General features: G+C 42.0%; 1 protein-coding gene across 1 annotated transcript in view; it reads right to left on the bottom strand.

The window, feature by feature from the left end:
* Positions 1 to 19,183, bottom strand: part of CDH5 (cadherin 5) — a 45,736-nt gene extending 26,553 nt beyond the window's left edge. The window contains exon 1 of the mRNA XM_073582938.1: positions 18,868 to 19,183. The gene's annotated coding sequence lies outside the window, so the exon portion shown is untranslated. The remainder of the gene's footprint in view (positions 1 to 18,867) is intronic.
* Between the last annotated feature and the right edge of the window lie 952 nt (positions 19,184 to 20,135).

Raw genomic sequence — 20,135 nt, 5'->3', positions numbered from 1 at the left:
TTCTGAGTGAAGTCAACATCTCAGGGAGATCCGGAGGTCTCTTGTTTCCAGAAGTCTCCAAGTAAGAGACAACAAGTATGACTTAAAGTACTTTGACCATGAACTCATTTCCAAGTGAAGTTACCATCTCAGGGAATCTGAGTGGTTTCTTTTGTAAACAGGAGACCAGACAGGAGAGAGTCAACATATGACTCAAAGTAATTGGTTGAAAAACTAATTTCTGAGTGAAGTCAACATCTCAGGGAGATCCGGAGGTCTCTTGTTTCCAGAAGTCTCCAAGTAAGAGACAACAAGTATGACTTAAAGTACTTTGACCATGAACTCATTTCCAAGTGAAGTTACCATCTCAGGGAATCTGAGATGGTAACCAGGGGAAGAGTCTTGAGGAGATCATTTGCATATTCCCAGTGCCTTCTGGGATAAGTGAAGAGTCTCCGCGAGCTCAACGATCACTGGGTTTTGGCCGTTGCAGCTGAAAAGAGGAAATCGGAAAACCAGGGGAAGAGTCTTGAGGAGATCATTTGCATATTCCCAGTGCCTTCTGGGATAAGTGAAGAGTCTCCGCGAGCTCAACGATCACTGGGTTTTGGCCGTTGCAGCTGAAAAGAGGAAATCGGAAAACCAGGGGAAGAGTCTTGAGGAGATCATTTGCATATTCCCAGTGCCTTCTGGGATAAGTGAAGAGTCTCCGCGAGCTCAACGATCACTGGGTTTTGGCCGTTGCAGCTGAAAAGAGGAAATCGGAAAACCAGGGGAAGAGTCTTGAGGAGATCATTTGCATATTCCCAGTGCCTTCTGGGATAAGTGAAGAGTCTCCGCGAGCTCAACGATCACTGGGTTTTGGCCGTTGCAGCTGAAAAGAGGAAATTGGAAAAACTGTGCGCCGATAAATTTGGCTCATCTTTCATCGTTTTTAAGAAATCTCAAGATGGAAGAGGCCAGGAGCCATTTGGTGAGCTGCATTTCTTGCTACATGTTCACAGATTTACCAGTGGAAAAGCCAAACTTCACATGCCACAAATGCAAGCTTGTGTCCCTGTTGGAGGAAAAGTTGCAAAATCTCGAAGAGAGGTTAGCTACGTTGAAGATCATTAAGGAAGGTGAAGAGTTCTTGGACAGAGCAGAATTATCTCTTCATGTTACAGAAAGAGAAGAAATTCGAAGTGCACCTGAAGAAACAAAGGAATGGAGACATGTGACCCAGAGAAGCAGGAGGATCAGGAGGCAGTCAGCACCCATACTGCTCAGGAACCAGTACCAGGCTCTCATGCAGGAAAACGATGAAGAAATACGTCAGGATAAGACTTTGCCAACAAACAGCAACCTTGTACGCCCTCAGAGTCCTCCTGGATGGAGAAAGAAAAATGTTGTGAAGAAGAAACGGAGAGTGGTGGTCATGGGGGATTCCCTGCTGAGAGGAACAGAGGCCGCTATCTGCAGACCGGATATAACTACAAGAGAAATGTGCTGTCTTCCAGGTGCAAAAATTAAAGATGTGTCTGACAGGATATCAGGACTCTTCAGACCTACAGATGACTACCCATTCCTGCTACTACATGTGGGGACAAATGACACCGCAAGAAACGACCTGGAAATTATCTGCAGAGACTTTGAAGACTTAGGCAAGAAAGTGAAAGAACTGGGAGCGCAGGTGGTCTTCTCTTCCATCCTCCCAGTGGATGGCCATGGAACAAGGAGGTGGAATAAGATTCTGCAGGTGAACAACTGGCTACGTCGATGGTGCCGTCAGCAACGATTTGGATTTCTGGATCACGGAGTGAACTACTTATACGATGGACTACTTGCTAGAGATGGGGTGCACCTTACGAAGACTGGAAAGCATGTATTTGGAAGTCGCCTTGCTACACTTGTAAGGAGAGCTTTAAACTAGAACAACATGGGAAGGGAAGCAAAAGACCAGAAAAAGCCATACACCTGACAAATGCTATTGAGAACTCTGCTATTAGAAGTGGAAAGGAAGAACAAAGACGAAAGAATCTAATTAATAAAAATAATGGAGAAAGAGAAACCAATCACAAACTAAAATGTTTCTATACTAATGCACAAAGCATGGGCAACAAACAAGGAGAATTGGAACTACTAACACAGGAACAGAAATATGATGTAATTGGAATCACTGAAACTTGGTGGGACAATACACATGATTGGAATACAAGACTAGAAGGATACAACTTATTTGCAAGAAATAGACTTGATAAACGAGGAGGGGGTGTCGCATTGTATGTTCGAAACGCGTATATCTGCACAGAGATTGAAGCTTCAGAGACTGGGAGTTCTGTGGAAACTGTTTGGGTAAGAATACAAGGACAGAACAATGGAAAGGACACCATTGTAGGCATTTACTACAGGCCGCCTGTGCAAGCCGAAGATATAGATGAACTCTTTATGCATCAGATGGCCAAGTTCTCCAAAAAATATGACATAGTTGTCATGGGAGATTTCAACTATCCAGACATTTGTTGGGAATCTCTCTCAGGCAAAACTAACAGGTCAAGGAAATTCTTATCCTCTCTTGCTGACAACTTTATCTTCCAAAAGGTAAGGGAGAAAACAAGGGGAACTGCTACCTTGGATCTAATCCTTATAAACAGGGAGGAAATGGTTGAGGAGGTAAAAGTGGCTGGGACCCTAGGAGGTAGCGACCATGCTGTTTTAGAATTTTGGATTACTAGAGGTGGAAGACCTGTGAAGACTCAGACGTCAAGGTTAGATTTCAGAAAGGCAGATTTTAAGGGATTCAGAAAGAGAATTGGAGGGATCCAATGGCTGGATATCCTTAAAGACAAAAATGTCCAGGAAGGATGGGAAATCTTGAAAAATGAAATTCTCAAAGCACAGTTGTTAACAATTCCGAAAAGAGGGAAGAATAGGAAGCATTTAAGGAAGCCAGGATGGATGAACACAGAACTTAAGCACATGCTAAAAAGGAAGAAAAAAATGTTTATAAAATGGAAAGAGGGAGGCATATCTAAAGAAGAATATAATGCTGTCTGCAGAACCTGCAGGGCACAAATCAGATTAGCTAAAGCTGAAAATGAACTGAGGCTTGCAAGAGATGTCAAAAGCAATAATAAAGGATTTTGGGGATATGTCAAAAGTAAAAGAAAAGTCAAAGATGCTATAGGATTTTTACAGGATGAAAATGATGAAATGGTAAGACAGGATGTTGAGAAGGCTGAACTTTTAAATTCCTATTTTGCATCTGTTTTCTCTCAGAAAGGAAATGCAACATCAACTGTTATTCACTGTCCTATTAAGGGAATAGAAGAATCCAGGATATCTATAAACAGAAAGATAGTGAGGAAACACTTAGCTAACCTAAATGAATTCAAGTCTCCAGGTCCAGATGAATTACACCCCAGAGTACTGAAGGAGATAGCAGAAGAAATTTTTGAACCCCTCTCCATAATCTTTGAAAATTCTTGGAGAACAGGAGAAGTGCCAGAAGACTGGAGAAGAGCAAATGTTGTTCCTATCTTCAAAAAGGGGAAGAAGGTGGACCCAGGCAACTATAGGCCGGTGAGTCTGACTTCTATACCAGGAAAGATCTTTGAACAAATTATTAAACAACATGTATGTCAATACCTGGATAAGAATGAAGTGATTAAACAGAGTCAGCATGGGTTTGTAACTAATAAGTCATGTCAGACTAACTTAATTTCCTTCTATGACGGTATCACTGATTGGGTGGATCAAGGAAATGCTGTAGATATAGTATATCTTGACTTCAGCAAAGCATTTGACAAAGTCTCTCATACAATCCTTATTGAAAAAATGACTAAGTATGGAATGGACAAGGCAACTGTTAGGTGGATTCATAACTGGCTTAGTGATCGGACCCAAAGAGTGGTCGTAAATGGCTGCACATCCAGTTGGAAGAATGTCTCAAGTGGGGTACCACAGGGCTCTGTCCTGGGCCCTGTATTGTTCAACATCTTTATCAACGATTTAGATGAAGGAATTGAGGGTAAACTGATTAAATTTGCTGATGACACAAAGCTAGGAGGAATAGCTAATACTAGAGAAGAGAGAGAGAGGATTCAAAAAGATTTAAATAAACTGGAGAAGTGGGCAGCAACTAACAGAATGGTTTTTAACAGGGAGAAATGCAAAGTACTACATCTGGGCAATAAAAATGAAAAAAGCATATATAGAATGGGAGGAATAGGGCTAAGTGACAGCACATGTGAAAAAGACTTGGGTATACTAATAGATCACAGACTGAATATGAGTCAACAGTGTGATGCAGCAGCAAAAAAGGCAAATGCAATTCTAGGATGTATTAACAGAAGCATACAGTCTAGATCACGTGAAGTCATTATTTCCCTCTACTCCTCTTTGGTCAGACCTCATCTGGAATATTGTGTCCAGTTTTGGGCACCACATTTTAAAAAAGACATCAACAAACTGGAGCAAGTTCAGAAAAGAGCGACCAGAATGGTGACCGGTCTGCAAACCCTGTCTTATGAGGAAAGGTTGCAGGATTTGGGAATGTTTAGTTTGCAAAAGAGAAGACTGAGAGGAGACTTAATAGCTGTCTACAAATATCTAAAGGGATGTCACATTGTAGAAGGATCAACTTTATTCTCATTTGCACAAGGAAAGACTAGAAGCAATGGGATGAAACTGAATGGGAAGAGACACAGATTAGATATTAGAAAAAACTTTTTGACAGTTAGAGTGATCAATGAGTGGAACAGGCTGCCACGAGAAGTGGTGAGTTCTCCTTCAATGGAAGTCTTCAAACAGAGGCTGGACAGACATCTGACTGGGATGATTTAGCGAATCCTGCTTTGAGCAGGGGGTTGGACCAGATGGCCCAGGAGGTCCCTTCCAACTCTACGATTCTATGATTCTATGATTCTATGATTTTTGTAAACAGGAGACCAGACAGGAGAGAGTCAACATATGACTCAAAGTAATTGGTTGAAAAACTAATTTCTGAGTGAAGTCAACATCTCAGGGAGATCCGGAGGTCTCTTGTTTCCAGAAGTCTCCAAGTAAGAGACAACAAGTATGACTTAAAGTACTTTGACCATGAACTCATTTCCAAGTGAAGTTACCATCTCAGGGAATCTGAGTGGTTTCTTTTGTAAACAGGAGACCAGACAGGAGAGAGTCAACATATGACTCAAAGTAATTGGTTGAAAAACTAATTTCTGAGTGAAGTCAACATCTCAGGGAGATCCGGAGGTCTCTTGTTTCCAGAAGTCTCCAAGTAAGAGTCAACAAGTATGACTTAAAGTACTTTGACCATGAACTCATTTCCAAGTGAAGTTACCATCTCAGGGAATCTGAGTGGTTTCTTTTGTAAACAGGAGACCAGACAGGAGAGAGTCAACATATGACTCAAAGTAATTGGTCGAAAAACTAATTTCTGAGTGAAGTCAACATCTCATGGAGTTCAGAAGGTCTCCCATGTTTCTATGAGTCTCCAAGAGAGAGTCAATAAGTATCACTCAAAGTACTTGATCCATTAACTAATTTCTGGGTGAAGTCAACATCTCAGGGAGTCTGGGAGGTCTCTTTTTTTCCAGAAGCCTACAAGTAAAAGATCACAGTACTTTGACCATGAACCCATTTCCAAGTGAATTCAACATTTCAGGGAGTCAGGGTGGTTTCTCTTGTTACCAAGAGTCTCCCAGAGAGTCAACAAGTTTGACTCGAAGTACTTGGACCAAAAACCAATTTCTGAGTGAAGTCAACATCTCAGCGAGTTCAGGAGGTCCCTCCAAGTAGGACTCAAAGTGCTTGGAAAATGAAGTCCTTTTTGAATGAGGGCAACACCTCACTTGCACCTCTTTTGTCCATAGTACATATCTACAGTGCTCATTTGGTGTAGCAACGGCCCACCAGTGAGGCCGGGATCACACATGCGAGAAACTCGGATGAGTGTCGCATGTTAATATCCGGCACTGCCGCCGGCACTCGGGAGCGGAGCGTGCGGCTGCATGTATCACTATGCGGCCGCACGCTCCGATCCGAGTGCCGGCGGAAGTGTTGAGGATTAACACGTGAGACTTGTCCGAGTTTCTCACATGTGTGATCCGGCCTAATATTAACTCTGGGTGCCCACTGTTCAGGTACATGCAAATATTACATTACCCTTTTTCACTAATTTACCTATGCTTCTATACTTGGTATCTACATACTGATCAAATGTATTGGGCCAACTACTTCTCATGCGGAGAGGCAAGTGGTTTTCTCCTACAGAGGGGCCCACCAGATTATTCACCTCTTCACCAGTGGGCCAGTCCAAGCCTGTTTATGTATGTTTAAGACCTAGCTAATGAACTCCCTATTTGGCGACATATGCATTGTAAAATTGAGATGTATCAAAAAATGAGGGTAGAAGAGCAAAGCTTTTTAAGAGCGGGGGAAATAGCATGGGCAAATCCATGGATGTTAGTCTTTTTTGTGTTTTTTATTGTATTATATGGCACTGACAGCCTAAAATCATAAATAACTAATACCTGTAGACTTGGCCAAATTCTGACCTCTCTGCTTTCGATTCCAGAGAAGCAATAAAAGATGTCTTCACTATGAAGGGATACGAGGCAACAGCACAGAAAACCGGCATAAACGGTTATTTGTACATGGAGGGAAACCTAAAAGCAGGCCTAATTTTATCAGTCGGAAAAAAAAATGCTTAATGGAACCGCAAAGCTGTTTTCTAAAGGGACAGCTGCTGTAAGTGATTGCAGGCTTGCATTATTTTATGAATATTATTATTTGCACAAGTGCAATGGGAAATAAACCGGACAAGCCGTTCTCAATCACTTGAATAAGCACAACGAGACTAATCTCCACCATCCCATAAATCAATTAGCAGACCACAATTTCGGATGAAAGCACGCACCTATCGGAATATTATACAAGGCTTGTAAACCTTCCATCTAATTTTATGGGATGTCACAATGCCATCTGTCTCAGGGGACGGACGCTCACACATACTATTAGAGGGCTGCTGCATAATGAGGTCAGTCCAAATTATATCCCCCTGTTCTTCTGTATGCACATCGTGTGCCACAGCAGGTGCTCATCACTTTTCACAGTTTTCTAGTTTGCAGCAGTTCAGGATGTACTTTATGCTAAAAAAAAATAAAAATAAATAAATCCTTACAACTGCTGCAAATGGGTTACTAAATGGGGGTTGCCATGTCTTGGCAAAAATTTTTTCCACTAAATATAATTTTGGCAAAATTTTGCAAAATTTTGCTTTTGCGGACTCTTTACTTCCCCGCACATTCAACTTTCATGTGGTCTGTGGACATAAATCATCTGAGAGGAGCTCAGAAAAAGACAGATAAGAGAGTCACAAACTCTCCGTCGTACCTCTGTAGCTGGCAAACACACACTAGAAGGCAAATTGAGCAAATTTTTTTAAATTAAACCCAGTTGCCAAAATTATTTTTAGCCCTAGTTTTATGCAAAAAAATGTGGACAATCCCTATCCCTAAGGATGTATGTGGTTCAAATCCAGTATCTGATGCTTATAGTATTCTATTGACCTAGATGGAGTATCTTGGGATCCGTAAATGGATCCTCTGTGTGGCGCTGTGTTGGCCTTGTGCATATGACATAACCATAGGCCTATGGGCTTGCTACTCGGGTAGTCTCCTATTGGTGGTGCCACACAGTTGCCTATGGATCTTTAAATGGATCCTTTGTGTGCCGCCATATTGGCTCTGAGCCCATTGAGGGTTGAGCCACCAGTGGCATGCACATGATAGAAAGCATAAATGGAGGCTCATAGAGTCTACTGGGCTCCTTACAGAGGTGTAGGTGCCACAAAGGCCAACACATATTGGTCTGTAGGATGCCATATAAAATGAGTCTCCTCCAAAGCCACTGATCCAACAGACCATAATACCACAATATTTTTTCCCTGTTACAAAATGGGGCTGCAGGTCAGATGCCCAACTACCGCTCCATTCATTTTTTATGAGGCTACTGTAAAAAGCTGAAAGCAGCGCTCAGTAGCCAGATTGGGAATGAATGGAGTGGTGGTGGAAGCTGAAAGCAGCGCTCAGTAGCCAGATTGGGAATGAATGGAGTGGTGGTGGAAGCTGAAAGCAGCGCTCAGTAGCCAGATTGGGAATGAATGGAGTGGTGGTGGAAGCTGAAAGCAGCGCTCAGTAGCCAGATTGGGAATGAATGGAGTGGTGGTGGAAGCTGAAAACAGCGCTCAGTAGCCAGATTGGGAATGAATGGAGTGGTGCTGGATGCTGAAAGCAGCGCTCAATAGCCAGATTGGGAATGAATGGAGTGGTGGATGAAGCTCAAAGCAGCGCCCAGTAGCCAGATTGGGAATCAATGGAGTGGTGGTCAAAGCTGAGAGCAGCGCTCAGTAGCCAGATTGGGAATGAATGGAGTGGTGGTCGAAGCTTAGAGCAGCGCTCAGTAGCCATATTGGGAATTAATGGAGTGGTGGTCGAAGTTGAAAGCAGCGCTCAGTAGCCATATTGGGAATGAATGGAGTGGTGGTCGAAGCTGAAAGCAGCACTCAGTAGCCAGATTTGGAATGAATGAAGTGGTGGTCGAAGCTGAGAGCAGCACTCAGTAGCCAGATTGAGAATGAGTGGAGTGGTGGTCGAAGCTGAAAGCAGCGCTCAGTAGCCATATTGGGAATGACTCGAGTGGTGGTTGAAGCTGAAAGCTGCGCTCAGTAGCCAGATTTGGAATGAATGGAGTGGTGGTCGAAGCTGAGAGCAGCACTCAGTAGCCAGATTGGGAATGAATGGAGTGGTGGTCGAAGCTGAAAGCAGCGCTCAGTAGCCAGACTTGGAATGAATGGAGTGGTGGTCGAAGCTGAGAGCAGCACTCAGTTGCCAGACTTGGAATGAACAAAGTGGTGGTCGAAGCTGAGAGGAGCACTCAGTTGCCAGATTGGGAATGAATGGAGTGGTGGTCGAAGCTGAAAGCAGCGCTCAGTAGCCAGATTGGGAATGAATGCAGTAGTGGTCGAAGCTGAAAGCAGCGCTCAGTAGCCAGATTGGGAATGAATGGAATGGTGATCGAAGCTGAAAGCTTTAATGTTGTGAATTTTTGCACTTTAAATATTAAATATGATAAAGATATGTATCTTATCAGCATAAAAATTGTCGGAGATAACTCCCCCCTCAATCTACTCAGGCCATTCTCTGTCCTGCTATACCTATTAGTCCTCCAAGCTTCTATCAGTTTTGAGGTTCGAGATCCCCTGAACTTTATACAGAAAATGACCTTATCCACTAAATATTCAAAGGGGGCCTCTTTCTAAGATCGCCATTGATTTTAGAAACATCGTCATACGAGGGTGCCCATCCGGTGAGCAGATAGGAATGTAGGTCACTTCACACCAACTCTCAGGGTAGATAAGAAGGTTGGTGAGTCACTAAATAATTGAGAGGAGAAAGCTTTGTGGACCTCATGGGGAGAAGGAATCTCGGTCTTGACTGACATCATGGAAATTCCAAATTCCAAGGATATGAGTCAAAGAAAGTTTATATCATGAGATAAGGAGGATGAAAAGCTAAGGGTGGTCCGGAAGGAGAGAGACTTTGTGGACCTAGTTATTTCTACTAGATGAGAGGAATTGGCTGCCGTCCACTCGTCCTTTTTTTGGCAAACTTATTATTGAGGGGAGCCCATGGGGAAGAGGGATAGCCTGAAACAGGTTCCTGCTTCTCATGGACCTCATATCCGATGAACGGCATCCATGGTATTTATACTTTTGCTTTGGTTCATCTCCACGTCTGGTTAGATCATTTGTAGCTACAGTTGGATTATTCGTGTGGTTGGAAGGTAGCGGGGAGTGTTTACTAAGAATTTTGGTTGCATTTGCCGAAAATATTGGCATTGACTAAAATTTTACAATTTGCTTCAAAACTTTGGTATAAAGAAAAAATGGCACAAAGTAAAGGCACAGTCAGGTGGCAATGTAAATATAAGACCAAGACTGGCCATCGGCTCTCCCCACCCATGTATTTCTATGCAGCTGTCACTCTTGGGTGGGAAGAGCCGCCGGCCAGTCCATGTATTGCATTCCGATCTCATTCCGATTTATAGGGCTCATTCAGACATCCAATTTTCACCTATATAAGGCACTAGTTGTTTAAAAAAATTAAGTAACAGCACTTATCTTCCGAGCCACCCTACTCTCGGTCTCACTGACTGTTCCTCTTACTTCCTTCCTCATTGTTAGACGCTGATCCGTTGATTTCGGAACATTTGGCTCTGACAGCAGTTGTACGAGGTTTGCAAAATTTTCAGGTTCCAGAATTCTTCATCCTGTTCCTCTATTCAGCATTTTTTCAGTTTCGGAACATTTTATACATATGGATTGTAACAGACTACCAATACAACTAACACCTGAGGTCACAATCCCAGCAGGGCGCCATTATGTCTAGGGAATTCAGGGTCCATGATCACATCACTCAGCACATGTAATATATTCAAATTTATAACACACAATGTCTTAAACTTACATGGAAATATCTCATATTAAAAAGGGTCTGCTTTTTCCAAAAACAGCGCCTCTCTTACTCCCAGGTTGAGCCTGGTATTGCAGTTCAGTTGGATTCAAATGAATGGAGCTAAGCTGTAATACTGACACAGTCCAAGGACAAGAGTGCCACTATTTTCCGAAAAAAAAAACAGAAGACGCTTATTCCTAGCCTAATAAAATTTGTTAAAGGGTATTTATTGTAAGTATTCCATAAAGGCTGTAGACACATTTGACCACCTATTTCTTGACATGCATCTTCTAATGATACTTCCTGGGCATTACTTGCATCTCGTATAATGATCACTCAATAACAGGAATGCAATCTGTCAATCATTCTCAAGGAGGAAGGATTAGAAGAACCAAGGCAGAACTAGTCCGGGGGAAGTGACCGAACTAGTCCTTACCTTTAGTTGATACATTTTTTAGTCTGCAATCTTCATTCCTTTGCTCATTTTCAGACCCCATGATATGCAATTTATGGTCTGATCCAAGTTTCACATTTTTCTCTAATGGGATTGTCTCTCCCAGTAATATAGGCTGGATGCAAGGTTTATGTACTGCAATGGTGCTGCTATCCTCATTAACTCACATAAGAGCAAAGCTCTAATACTGCACTTATTTCCTTTTCTTGTGCTTTCCTCATTATTTATAATTTATTTTCTCTGCCCTCCTTGAGACTCTAGATGCTTTCTCCTCTCTCATCTAGAGATCTGTGTACAAGCTCCTCTGCCTACTGCCTTGTGTCTCTAAGGCTAGGGTCACAAGACTGTTTTCTCCATATCCAAGAAAATTGGTCTGATTATGCTCATCACACTCTCATCAGAGTTTGATATGATCTTCTCTGAGGTGGGGAGAAAAAAAAAGTTTCTTCACCTCCTCTATAAAGTCAGTTGGTGAAAATTGGACCGCACTCGGATGTCTTCAGAGTGCGGTCAGATGTTTTCCATGAAACCATACATTTCACACTTCTACAATGAAAGGAGATAAATCCACTATGAAAATCTGCAGCAGACATCTATGGAGGTTGGCGGACCTCATTGACTCATAATGAGGTTCCTTTAGAGTGTCCATCATTTTTTTTGTCTACCAGTTGGACAAAATTTTCCTTCAAAGCCGATGTTTTACATTCAGAAGAAAGTTGTTTGAGAGATGGTTGAAGACATGTGAAGGACGGCCATTTTGAACTTGCTCTAGAGTCTTGTCTCTCCTCATTGGACCCTCCCGTCTTACATTGCCTAAATTCACAGATTCCATCAGAAAGTTTCCTATAGGAATTATTTTCCAGCATTAGATCACTAAATATTAGTCATGAATGGGTTACGGTAAGGTCAGCCTCAATTTTCCAAAGCGATGATCTCACCGGCCACCTTGCCGGATCTTGACTAGCCTTTAATTTTTGCCTGTAGATGCTGTTTTATGATATCACGTTCTCCTGCCCCCCACACTGGTAGAAGGTCAGTGCCAACGGTTCCTAGTCCATATCCTGTTTTCATTTTCCTATATTGAAGAAAAACAGGATACCGTGGAGCGGCCGCTGCCTTCCAGCACGTCCGGCTTCTTTGTTGAATGTTCAGCAGAATTCTACATCCAGAGTTTCATTGTCTTTGTTTAATACGGGTTTCTCGAAGACTCTGACCCCATTCTCTCCGGATCAGGTTTACATTATCAGACATCTGAACTTCTGATATTTCATCCATGTCTTTGATGAATGTACATATGATATGGGGCGATGGGTGGTGATATAATGCAGCTAGCGAATCAATATCAGGAAGGATGGTTTATTCTGTCTTTAGCAGGACATGGCAACTTTTTATTTTGCCCAATGATATGAATTAGATCTTACAATCATCAAGATATTGGATGTGAAAATGTGAGGTTAGCCATATAATAGTGAACTGTCTTATTAATTATCATCGTTAGTGATGCATCTTCACATCTAAGGAACTTACCTGAATCCTACAAGGAACGTTTTTTGCAAAGTGGTTGCCCACTCTTGCCAACTTTGGTTTCCGAGAGAGACATATTCCCTAAGGCAGGCACACACACATTTCCAGCACCATGTCATCTCCACGACAAGCGCACTGGCCTCAAAATGTGTTTGGACTCCGGGGCTCCATCTCATGATGGAGGAGACACTGCACACAAGAAACCTTCTGGAAGTGAAACCTTTAGGCAGACTTTGGAGAGATTTGCCAATTTTTCCAGGAGTTCCCCTATTCCAGAGGACCCCTTGATGTTTAATTCTAAATGTGTTTGGACTCCGGGCTCCATCTCATGATGGAGGAGACACCGCACACAAGAAGCCTTCTGGAAGTGAAACCTTTAGGCAGGCTTTGGAGAGATTTGCCAATTTTTCCAAGAGTTCCCCTATTCCAGAGGACTCCTTGATGTTTAATTCTAAATGTGTTTGGACTCAGGGGCTCCATCTCATGATATAGGAGACATCACACACAAGAAACCTTCTGGAAGTACAACTTTTTAGGCAAGCCTTTAGAGAGATTTGCCAATTTTTCCAGGAGTTCTTCTATTCCAGACGAATCCTTGACGTTTGACTCTAAATGAGTTTGGAATCTGGGGCTCCATCTCATGATGGAGGTGATACACACACAACAAGCCTTCTAAAAGTGCAGCTTTTAGGGAGGCTTTCAAGAGATTTGCCAATGTTTCCATGAGTTCCCCTATTCCAGAGGACTCCTTGATGTTTAACTCTAAATGTATTTGGACTCCGGGGCTCCATCTCCGGATATAGGAGACACCGCACACAAGAAGCCTTCTGGAAATGCAACTCTTTTGGAGGCTTTAGAGAGATTTGACAATTTTTCAAGGAGTTCCTCTATATCAGAGGACTCCTTGATATTTAACTGTAATTGTGTTTGGACTCTGGGGCTCCATCTCATGATGGAGGTGATGCCACACACAAGAAGCCTTCTGGAAGTGTAACTTTTAGGGAGGCTTTAGAGATTTGCCAAGTTTTCCAGGAGTTCCTCTATTCCATAGGACTCTTTGACATTCAACGAGAGATGGGAAGAATAGTGTGGTCTGAGCATAGACTTTCAACACACATCATTTGTTTTATAGTCTCTACGATGGCCACTGGTAAGAAAAGACATCAGCCGGGTTTTTCTCAGAAGACAAATATTTGGTCCATTGCATATGGTGCCATAAAAAGTAGAGATGAAGGAGGTGAAGTGGCGTGATGCTCTTCGAGGGTTGCGCTACCACTTGGTCTTAATGGTCAGAAATGGCAATATCCTATCAGTATTTATACTGAGGCATAAAGGAACCTGTCATGTTGGATATGTCACAAATCTGCTTGCAGCATATTATAGGAGGACCATCTAAGCTCCTAGGAAAGGAGTCCGTATACTGGAAGACAGGTGATGCTGTACTTGGCTTTTTCCATCAGTCTTGTAGACTTTTAATGGAGCGTACTCACAAATGCTTGAGTGCAGCCCTTTCACACAGGCAACATGGGACCACTGTTCTCATATTTGTTGGGTGTCCCAAAGATGGGACTCCCCTGCAATCACACTTTTGGACAAACTTCAGTGATGATTCTGGTTAAATGCACTTGACTGCAATAAGGGTGCCTGATTGATATTTCCAGACCGCAAGGCTCAGTCTGACCTCCAGACCCAAAATAACACCCTCATAGGACATACTGTAGTTAGTCAACTGGCCTGGAAATGGTCTGTACTTGGAAGAAGAGCACTAGTCAATACATGTACATGAGTGGTCGTTACTCCCTCACACTAGAAAAGTAGACTAGATCTCTAGTAGACAATGTTAGAATTTCAAGAAGACAACAAATACCGAGTTTAATGTCCCCAGGTTTTGCAGCCAAGTGGAATAGATTTGGGCCATGTTAATGCCCAAAGTAAGTTACTTATCAGCATTACCAGAAATAATAGAAAGTAATGCAAAAAAGCAAATAAAAGCAATGCATACAAAACCTAAATACCATGATGTTAAGAAAAAAAACAATGTTCTTTATGAAAATGTAATTTCTCAGTTGAGAATAAGAAGCTTCGCATGTCTACTGACTTGTCCCCTGTTCTTTGGTCTGAATGGATGCAGATATGCATATCCTTACCTTGGACTCTGCAAAAGCTCTTATTGTTACTCTTATTCATTCATGTATTGACTATTGCAAATCTCTACCAATTGGTCTCCCTCTTACTAAACTCTCCCTTCTCCAATGCATCCTGTATGCTGCAGCCAGGATCATATTCCTGACCAACGAATACCCCGGCGCCTCTCCCAGTGCCAGTCATTGCACTAGTTGCATTTACACTACAGTACAATACACACTACTCTGGCACCTCTACACTGTGCCAGTCATTGCACTAGTTGCCTTTCCACTACAGTACAATACACACTACACCGGCGCCTCTACACTGTGCCAGTCATTGTATTTGTTGCCTTTCCACTACTGTACAATACACACTACACCGGCGCCTCTACCCTGTGCATGTTATTGTATTGGTTGCCCTTCTGCTACAGTACAATACACACTACACTGTCGCCTCTACCCTATGCCAGTCATTGCATTGGTTGCCCTTCCGTTACAGTACAATACACACTACACCACCGCTTCTACCCAGTGCCAGTCATTGCACTAGTTACCTTTCCACTACAGTTCAATACACACTACACCGACACTTCTACCCTTTGCCAGTCATTGCACTAGTTGCCCTTCCACCACAGTACAATACACTACACTGGCACCTCTACCCTATGCCCCAGGCATTGCATTGGTTGCCCTTCCGTTACAGTACAATACATCGGTGCTTCTACCTAGTGCCAGTCATTGCACTAGTTGCCTTTCCACTACTGGTTGCCCTTACGCTACAGTATACAATTCAAACTTATCCCTCTCAAACACAAAGCCTTCACAGTTCAGCACCACCCTATATCTCTTCCCTTATCTCTGTCTATCACTCTACTGAATTCCGCTAATAACCTAAAAGACTAACATCCCTGATAATCCGAACCTCCCACTCCCGTCTCCAAGTCTTCTCTCGTGCTGCCCCAGTTCTCTGGAATGCAATACCCAGGACAATTCCATTAATTCCCAATACTCACTGTTTTAAGCATGCCCTAAAAACGCACTTCTTTAGACTGTCCTATCTTCTCACCTCACTTATGTAACTATTCCAGTTCTGCCCTTCCAAAATTTTCCTCTAAATTATGTGCCTCGTTGCATTTGTGTCTGTTCTTGTACACATAATGGCTGGTGACCGACTCATGCAGCGTTATGTGAATCCCGCCATTTATTATATTGATGTCAGGACCCTACAACACAACCATTTTTAACCATTACCTTTTGGGTCTCCCTTATTTCCTCACAGATCGTAGCTTGCGAGCAGCAGCGCCCTCACTCATCTTAGTATATGTAGAATTGTGTTACTATGTAATGTCTTTATTGTCTGTACAAGTCCCCTCTGTAATGCAAAATATATTGACGCCATAAATAAAATTATTATTATTACATTACAGTTAGGGTCTCACCACAACGACCTTCAGCGTTCTCGAATACAGGGCTCTAAAGAACCCAATTGAATGGAGCAATAGTTACGCATGTGCACCACCACTCAATTAATTGTCTATGGGACCGATAGCCGTGTCATGGAATGGAGCTAAGGTGGGAATGCGCGGCCATCGCGGACATTAATAGGCGCACTTCAGACTGAGTTGTATAGTTCATTTCTGGCATATAGAAGCCATTGTTCTCTAGGTATAATACTATATATTAGTAATTGTATAAATCTCAAGGTGAAGAATCCATGGAAGCTCGGATACATTAAGTTTCCTGTTTCCTATTCTTTTCAAACAAAAGCAGGATGTGTCTTGGGTCTTGTCTAACCTTCAGAAAATAATTGCTGTACCAGGAGACTTCACAATGTTCACAATCTCCACAGTGTTGGTAATTGTGAGGCTCCACAAGCAACTAAAACTTTTTCCAATTAAAAAATGCTTGGTCAGTTTCCTTCACTTTTCCTGGTCGAAATGTAGACTTTGATGATGTCATGTCTATGGCTGGTGAAATAGCTAATCTGATGTGGAGCATCCAAAGGTACCAAGTATAAGTCATCACTAGCTTTGGCTCATCATGACTAGTTGGTTGATTGCCTTAACCCATGGTTATGCCCACATAACCAAAACCTCCTGCCTTCTGGATCGGAACTAAGAAATTGACGGACCTAGATGAGAAAAGTCAAAACAACCCTATTTATTTAGGTTGATCCAAGAGGTGAACACCACTGAGTCCCTTTGTCTGTGTGAGGCCCATTCTGTTGACCTGCCTTGATGCACAGCTGTTTCGCTCAATGGCTCTATCTAATTCTTGTTGTAAATATCATACAGAACTATAAAAAAACAGAAAAATATTAATTTTCTTAGTTGTCTGATCAGCCTAAAGTTCAGTGATGGTCATTGTTGAGGGGTTCCTACGTAGGAAAATGCAAAGTCCAGGGATGGTCATCTCCACAGTCCAAGTCCAGTAGTGAGGGCAGTCTTGATAGACCGATGTTCACTAGATTGAAAATATAGACTTAGGTGGCAATGGTCATGGTGAGCCAAACCTGGCTATGACTTATCTTTGGTACTTTGAATACTATACATGATGTGTACTATTTCAATAAGTGTGATGTCAAGATTTACTACCCTTGACACAAAAATATTTGATATTAATGTATATTCTACTCTTAGTACAAGGGGATCGGTACATTTGCTTCTACATGGTGACCCAAACCATGCACTTGGACAAAAACTCCACATTTTTGTGAGGGAAAGTACCTAAGGGTGGGTTGTCCATTGACCTTGCCATAGATAGAACAATAAATTACTTTGCAGCCCAAAGAAATAAAATTAGGGTGCACTTCTCAGCATTTCACGTAGTATGTCAGAATGTGTACTCCTCCAGAGAAATAAAGTCAATAGAAGATAATTAAATATAAATTCTATGATATTTGTGATAAATATATATACCATATAAATTACAGTATAATAACAGCAATGATGGACTGAGAGCGGTCTGGCCCCTCCTGGGTATTGTAGGGGGGGGGGGTTCTTCGATGAAAGTCATCTGTCCCCTATCCCCAGCTAGGTGTGAACTCTATGGATGCCACTGCTGGGACCCACAATGTCACTGGATTGAGGTTCCAATCTCCTGTTCTTCCTCACTGCTTCTTGGATTGAATGGAGCGACATGGTTTCACACGTCCAACGCTGCATGGAACTGATGGAGATACCCAAATGTCTGTCCAATAGGCAATTAATGGAGCGCTAACATGTGAGACCATGACGTTTCATTCAATACTGGGAATTATGTGAAAAAACAGGGTTCAGGTCTCTAAATCTAATCACTGGTGGTGCCCCGAGTGATCAACCATTTATCTCTTATCCTGCAAATATAGGAGCTTTGTGGGAAAGCTTCTCGCCAAACTTTAGAGACATAATGCACTTGGGTCAGGTAACAAATTTCACTCTATGAATACATTACTTTCATTATTATTTACCATAGGCCCTTATGGCCTTGTCCCCATGGCAGTGCCCTTATGCCAAAATCTCAGTATTCTCATGGATTATTATCAAAAGGTCCCTGATGACAAGGAATGACTTAAGATCTTTGTGGACCACTAGTTTCTTTGATCATGGCTCCAAAAACTGCCTAATATAGAATAAGCTAGTTGTACATGTTAATTATCTCTGATAGATAAGAGGTGTTGTGATTTGTAGTTCCTTAACACCCAGAGAACCATATGATGACTTTTAGAAAGCCTACAAAAAGCATGGCTTAATATGTTAGGGTAATCAATCTCGGACAACCCTTTTATCTATGTTCTGAGGGTATCTTGAGTTATTAGATGGTTTTTCTACTTTTAGACATCTGTCTTCCAGCTGAAGCTGAGATCAGGAATCAGGATCCATCATGATTCCCTGCTCTAAAGCTCAACAGACATCCAATAAAAACACTGAAAGACCTTAGATTTGAATGATGTCCATTAGTCTTTACTCTGCCACTGCATTAATATTGTGACTTCTCAAGTCCCATTTTTCAAAAACATAACCAATCAGAGATATTCTCAGTGACAAGATCCCAAATACAAACTACAAACAATGATATCAGACACCAGAGACAAGATCCAGCCATCAAAACGAGGGCAAACACATAATTGAAAAAGGCGTTCAAATGAAAGAGGAGTTGACTTGGTCCAACACCAGTGTAGGGTTCACTGCCAAAAACAGGAACCTCCCGACTTTTCAAAGTAATTTCAGACCAGTGGTGAGACAACTGAGGAGATTATGAAGAGCAAAATAAATCAATACAATTCTAAATCAATCAGACCACATACCTGTTTGTTGGGAAGACACCCAAGAGATCCGAATCTGAAAAACGTTAAAAATAGAAGAAGCAGAAGAAATAATCCACCGGTCACAGGAACACAAAGGAACAAAAGATACAGGTCAGTTCAGGAGTCTGTGAATTCCAAAATATCCAACGAAGTCCACTTTGGAATAAGCCTGATCCCACCCAGTACACTTCCTTCCTTTGATTGTTCTTCACATCACTGAGGCTTGAAGCCACTGGATTTCATGGAGGAAACCAGATAAAATGTATTTCAGATTCTTTTTTTTTTTTTTTCCCTCTGGTGAAACTTAAAACTGGGCACTACGTAATAGTAAACTTATAAGGAAGAAGAAATGTGTGAAACTTTTTGGATTTTTGCAACCCTAAGCAAATTATCTACAGGGACGGTAATCGTGAGATACTGTCCAGGACATATGGCCACAACTCTCTTCAGGATGACCTTTAGAATAGACCATCAATACTTGATTGGCGGATGGATGATTCCTGGAACCCCCATGATCAGTAGACCTTGAGTACCTGGCACAGACTTATGTACAGTAGCGAAACCCTAAAAGGCCCACAGAGTCCACTAGAGCAATGTCCCTTTTATTTTGTGATGTATTGTCATAAATAGGTCTCAGAAACCCGTAATAACATGATGAGATCTCCTTCAATGAAGAGGCTGGACAGCCATCTGTTCGAGATGGTTTAGTGACTCCTACGTTGAGCAGGAGGTTGGACATGATGACCCTGGAGGTTCCTTCCAACTCTAGCATTCTAGGATTCTGTATCTTCTACTCATCTGCTGGTGGACAACCATAGAGAAGAAATGTCAGAGTCACTTGGGCTCTTTTTAATTGGTTTTCAATGTTTGTCCATTCATTTTATTCAGATGGGAACATTTTCTGCTCTGGACTTTCCTCTCCGAGCTCAGCACAATGTAAATATCAGCTAGAATAGGTTGTTATTCCGCCGTCTGTCCCGTCACTTTACCATAAGCATTCTCGTATTGACTTTGATAAACAACCTGTCGGAATAGTTTTTCTTTTTTCCTTTTTTTCCCTCCCAATCTGATCTATTAGATGGATGTCCTTCTAGTAATTACATCTGGAAATAAATGCGCAAACATACGACATGTCCATTATGTTCAGATCTATTATGGAAATAGAAATTAGCTATTGATCTCCTCTGTTTGGGCCAGTGAATTTTAATCGAGGAAAATAAAAAGTTCATTTTTTTGTGAAGTTGTCTTTTATCACCCGTTGTGGTCTG

Source organism: Dendrobates tinctorius, unplaced genomic scaffold, assembly GCF_039654945.1.
Source record: "Dendrobates tinctorius isolate UK_male_01 unplaced genomic scaffold, ASM3965494v1 ptg000009l, whole genome shotgun sequence".
NCBI classification, from domain to species: Eukaryota; Metazoa; Chordata; class Amphibia; order Anura; family Dendrobatidae; genus Dendrobates; species Dendrobates tinctorius.
This window is presented reverse-complemented; position numbering and strand designations above follow the sequence as displayed.